Raw genomic sequence first — 6,299 nt, 5'->3', positions numbered from 1 at the left:
ATGTAGAGAATCATGTCATCTGCGAATAGTGATAATTTCAATTCTTCATTTCCAATTTCTATACCTTTAATTGCTTTGTCTTGCCTAATAGCTCTGGCTAGGACTTCCAAAACTATATTGAAGAGTAGCGGTGACAGTGGACATCCCTGTCTAGTTCCAGAATTTAGCGGAAAAGCTTCCAATCTTTCCCCATTTAGTATGATGCTGGCATTGGGTTTTTCGTAAATTGCTTCGATTATGTTGTAGAATGTTCCTTCTATGCCTATCTTGCTTAGGGTTTTTAACATGAAGTGGTGTTGGATTTTATCAAATGCCTTCTCTGCATCTATAGAGAGGATCATATGGTTTTTATTTTTCAATTTATTGATGTGGTGTATCACATTTATTGTTTTGCGAATGTTGAACCATCCCTGCATGCCTGGGATGAATCCCACCTGGTCCGGGTGAATGATCTGCCTGATGTGTTGTTGGATCCTATTGGCTAGTATTTTATTAAGGATCTTTGCATCTATGTTCATCAAGGATATTGGTCTGTAGTTCTCTTTTTCTGTTGTTTCTCTCTCTGGCTTTGGTATTAAGGTGATATTAGCTTCATAGAAAGAGCTTGGGAGGATTGCCTCTTTTTCTATTGCTTGAAAAAGCTTGTGTAAGATTGGGGTAAGTTCCTCTTGAAATGTTTGGTAGAATTCAGCTGTGAAGCCATCTGGTCCAGGACTTTTCTTGGTTGGGAGGGCTTTAATTACTGATTCAATCTCAGTGCATGTTATTGGGCTGTTTAGATTGTTAATTGCTTCTTGATTCAATTTTGCTGGATTGTATGTGTTCAAGAATCTATCCATCTCCTCTAGGTTTTCTGATTTGTTTGCATATAGTTGCTTGTAATAGGTCCTGATGATTCTTTGTATTTCTGAGGTATCTGTTGTTATATCTCCTTTCTCATCTCTGATACTATTGATGCATATTTTCTCCCTCCTTTTTTTGATTAGTTGAGCTAGTGGAGAGTCTATTTTGTTGATTTTCTCAAAGAACCAGCTTTTTGATTGATTGATCTTATGTATAGTTCTCTTGGTCTCTATTTGGTTTATTTCCTCCCGTATTTTGACAATTTCGTTTTTCCTACTAATCTTGGGACTCCTTTGTTGTTGAGTTTCTAGTTCTTTCAGTTGTAAGGTTAGCTGATTTACTTGGTGCTTTTCTAGTTTCTTGACATAAGCACTGATTGAAATGAACTTTCCCCTCAGCACTGCCTTGATTGTGTCCCATAAGTTTTGATAAGTTGTGTCGATGCCTTCATTTGTTTCAAGCAATTTTTTAATTTCTCCTCTGATTTCCTCTCTAACCCATTGCTCATTTAGTAACATATTATTCAGTCTCCACATGTTTGTAATTCTTCCTTGGTGTTTTGACTGCTTGGTCTCAAGCTTCACTCCTTGGTGGTCTGAGAAGATGCATGGTATGATTTCAACTTTTTTAAATTTGCTGAGGCTTATTTTATGGCCTATAACATGATCAATTCTGGAGAAAGTTCCATGCACTGATGAAAAAAATGTGTATTCTCTGTCTGTAGGATGAAAGGTTCGATAGATGTCAACTAAATCCATTTGCTCTAGAGTTTGGGTGAGTTCTATTGCTTCTTTGCTGAGTTTCTGGCTTTTTGATCTGTCCATTTGTGTTAATGGGGTATTCAGGTCTCCCACTATGATCGTATTGGAGTTTATTTCTCCCTTTAAGTCCGTTAATATTTGTTTCATGTAGCTAGATGCTTTGGCATTTGGAGCGTAAACATTTAGTATGCTGATCTCTTCTTGCTGAAGGCATCCTTTGATCATTATGTGATATCCTTCTTCATCTCTTTTGACGCTCTTTACGTCAAAGTCTATGTCATCTGATATAAGAATGGCTACACCAGCTCGTCTTTCCTTACCATTTGCTTGGAATATCTTTTTCCATCCTTTCACTTTCAATTTTTTCTGATCTTTGTAGGTGAGATGTGTCTCCTGTAAGCAGCAGATAGTAGGGTTTTGTTTTTTGATCCAGTCCTCCAATCTATGGCGTTTGACTGATGAGTTTAAGCCGTTTACATTCAGAGTTATTATGGATAAGGGGCAGTTTGGTCCTGTCATTATGGCGATGTGTTGTTCTATAATTGAGTCGTTTGTTAGCCTTTTAGTGGGATGTTCTCCACATTTGCCTTTGTTGCTGGTGGTTGTTATTTCTTTTTTCTTTCATGGGAAGATCCTTGAATATCATTTGTAAGGCAGGTTTAGATGAGGCAAAATCTTGAAATTTTTCTTTACTGTGGAAGAATTTTATTTCATTTTCAAAGACAAAGGAGAGCTTTGCAGGGTAAGTTATTCTGGGCTGAAAATTTTTCTCTTTTAGGATCTGGAATACGTCACTCCATTCTCTTCTGGCCTGTAGTGTTTCCTCTGAAAGGTCAGCTGTGAGTTTGATTGGAGCTCCCCTATAGGACACTTGATTTTTTTCCCGTGCCCATTTAAGGATTTTTTCTTTTTGTTCAACTGAAGAGAACTTGATTATCATGTGTCGCGGTGAAGTTCGGTTTTGGTCAACTCTGTTTGGAGTTCTGTATCCCTCCTGTATATAATTTTCCAATTCTTTGCTCAGATTAGGGAAGTTTTCCTTTATTATTTCACTGAATACTCCTCTAATGCCAACTTCTCTTTCTGCACCCTCTGGAACTCCCATAACTCTTATGTTGGACCTTTTAATCATATCTTTTAATTCTTGGATACTTTTTTTAGCTTGACCTAGCTCTGCTTCCAGCTTTTTGCTTGTTGCTTCATGGTGACAGGAAATATCTTCTAATTCTGATATTCTTTCTTCTGCTTCATTCATTCTGTTGTTGAGACTCTCCACTGTATTTTTAATTTGCTCTACTGTGTTTTTAATTTCTGATATATCAGCCTTAATTTGATGTATTACTGCTATTTCTTCTTTGAACTCTTGTTTGTACTTCTCATTGTAGACCATCAGCTTTGCAACGAGTTTTCTGAGTTCTTTGTCCCCCATTTTCTCAATGTCTTCCTCAGTTAACTCTGAGAGTGGGCGGAGCTTTTGCTCTTTTGTTGGAGAGTCTTCAGTAACATTCACAGTACTTTTGTCTTGTCTTTTACCTTTTGTAGTTGCCGCTCTGTTTGACGAAATCATCTCTATGGTATATTACCTACAGGTCTATAAGTTGATTTTTATGTTCAATCAGTGCCCCGGATTTGGGAAACACAGCTGTCCTGACAATTGCTTTGTCTGTGGTACTGATTTTGTAGGCAGCACTGAGCTTGTCGCCCGCTGCTGGCCGATAAGTCAGAGTACCTCCTGGGGGTATTTTGGGTGGAGTTGGTGGCGTGCCTTGTATGGGCTGTTTTCTCTGCAGCTGTGCAGTGCTCTAAGATGGTGGTATTTTTGTCCCCAGGTCAGTACTTGGGTGACTCAGCTGTTCTCCCTTCAGTGTAACACTGTCTGGTCCCGTGACACTGTTATCTGAGAGCTGCCGAATTAGCACATGCGCAGATTACCACTCCTCCTCTTGCAGCTTATCAGTGGTTGGAGCACTTGCCACAGTGTCCAAGATGGCGCCCGTAGGGGCACCAGCAAAGGTCGGGAGGTGGGGGGGCTGTCCGCCGTCAGCTCCAGGGACCACACCAACCCTGCAGGGAGCGAAGCTGGCGTTTCCCTCCCCACGTAGATCAGTCCCGGGTAAACAGTCAGAAAGGAGCCGCTGTGCGGCTCTGTCAACTCCCCGTTCTGTCTCTCCACACAAGATGGCGCCCTGAGTCCCCTGCTCCCTCCGCCTATTGCTGGTTCCAGTCACTCAGCTTGATTGTCAGCGCCCAGACTATATTAACTTTCCTATTCCCCACGCGGACCCAGGCTCTCACCTGGCGGTCACAAGAGCTGTGTGGAGGCCGCTGCTGGATGTTTGGCTGGCGCTGGAAACGGATCGCTAGAGCCTGGATCACTGGGATCTGAGTTGCTACTCGCCAACTGCTGGTGGGTTCTTCGGTCCACTACAACACTGCTGTCTCGTTTCCGCAGCTTCCCTGTGTCCAGGGGAGTTCCAGGTGCCCCCTGCTTACTGCCTGAGCCCTATTTTTTCCCTGAAATCTACTTATTGTACCTCTCCTTGCCTAAAGACTCTCCATTCCACCAAACACGTCTGCACTCTATGCCGCCATCTTAGATCTGATCCTTTTTTAATCTTATCAATTGTTTTCTCTGCATCTATTGAAATGTGTTTCTGTTGTTCATCATCGAATTGATGGGATTTATGACGTTTACATGTTTGCAGATGCTGAGCCCGCCTTGTTTATTGGGAAACATTTTATTTGTGATATGTGTTCTTTTTGATATGGATTCAGATTCAGTTTACTAGTACTTTGCTGAGAATCTTTAAAATCTGTGTTTATAAACAATCTAGGTCTGTTATTTTCTTGTATCTCGTGTTTATTCAATTGAGAGTTGTGCTTGTCTCATGAAAAGAAATTTGATACATTTCTATCCTGTTAAAGATCTTGGAATAATGTAGAAGTGGTGGAGTTGCTTCCTCTTTGTAGTTTATAGTTCAGTGTAAAGCCAACAGACCCTGGAATTTTCATTGATGTAAGAACTTTGTTTACAACTTCAACCATGCTGGTTGCAATGGGTCTTGGTAGATTGTTTATATATTCTTGAGCTAATCTTAGTAGATAATATTGTACAGGACATGTCACAGTTTTCCAGTTTGCTAGCTAACACTTATTCATAGAAGTTTGTTACAGTTCTTTGCAGTTTAGTGGTGCCTAGTGCAATGTCTCCTTTATCATTTCTAGTTTTAATTATTTGACTTTTTTCTTTTTTCTTTTAGTCTTGCCAGAGGTTTACTTAATTTTCTTAATTTTTTCTAGACGTTGACTTTGTAGTTTGCTGATGACTTATGTTATTATTGCTGACTTCCTGCTGAAGTCTTTGTGATGCATCACCAAGTCTAGTTTGAGACAGTTCTCTTTTTTAACATGAGATATAATGCCATAAATTTTCTGCTTAATAGTTCTTTGGCTACATCTGACAGATTTGTTATGCTGTGTTTTCCTTTTCACTTATTTCCAGAAACTTTCTGGTGCTGACACTGTGATATAACAGGCTAACCATCTGCTAGTAGGCCCCATACCACACATGGGTTCTGCTTTGCATTGTGTGGCTGTTTTACTTCTATTTCAAAGGGTGTCCCTGACTATGACCTGGGAAGGCAGTGGAGGATGGCCCCTTCCTCAACATTGGAGTTCTGAAAAGAAATTCCAGATTCCTGATTTTGGTTTAGCTCAGTACCAGCCATTGCAGCCATTTAGGGAACAGGTGGAACCTCTGTCTTTCTCTTACTCTTCTCTATGTAGATAGGCCTTTCAAATTTAAATATCTCATTGTAAAAGATATTTTTATTTTTTTCATTTCTGCAATGATCCATTGATCATTAAGTATCATCTCATTAAATTACCTAGTATTTATGAATAATTGTTCTTGTACTGATTTCTAGCTTTATTCCTTTAGAGTCTAAGAATTTATGTGGAATGATGTCAATATTTGAAAATTTTCAGAGACTTGATTTGTGACTTAACACATAGCCTATCCTAGAAAATACTCCATGTGAATGATGAAATGAATGGTAAATGTTGTGTGATATGTCCTACAAATATCTCTAGGTACATTTACTTGATAATGTTCAACTCATCTTTATTTTATTAATTTTCTGTCTGGATGAACTGCCAATTGCTGAGAGTTGGGTGTGAAGTTTAGCAACTTTTGGGGGCTGACTCCTTGGTTGAATACGTTAATCCTCGTCCCTGTGCTGACAGCATCCCCTATTTGTACCAAATCTTCTCGCTGCTCCACTTCCATGCAAGCTATCAACTTATGGCCTGAGAAAGCGACAGACGGTGGCCCAAGTCCTTGGGCCTCTGCACTCCTGTGGGAGACCCAGGAAAATATCCCAGCTCCTGACTTCAGATCCATTCAGCTTTGGCCATTGTGGCCATCTGGGGAATGAACCAGCAGATGGAAGAGTTTCTTTCCCTGTCTCCCCTTCTCTCTGTAAATCAGCCTATCAGATAAAAATGAAGTAACTTTTTAAAATCAGAAACTTTTCATTTTATTGATGTTTCTCTTTCATTAAATTTAACAATATTTGCAAATATATATATTCATGATTTCTATGTCTTCTTTTTGAAATAAACATTTGTATAAAATAATTGTCCTTTCTCTCTTTGTACAGTTTTAATTAAGTCTGTTTTTAATCTAATATCAAG

This window comes from Ochotona curzoniae, unplaced genomic scaffold (assembly GCF_017591425.1).
Source record: "Ochotona curzoniae isolate NIBS_2020 unplaced genomic scaffold, NIBS_Ocur_1.0 contig_3370, whole genome shotgun sequence".
NCBI lineage: Eukaryota > Metazoa > Chordata > Mammalia > Lagomorpha > Ochotonidae > Ochotona > Ochotona curzoniae.
The sequence above is the reverse complement of the archived record's forward strand: the minus strand, read 5'-3'. Positions refer to the sequence as shown.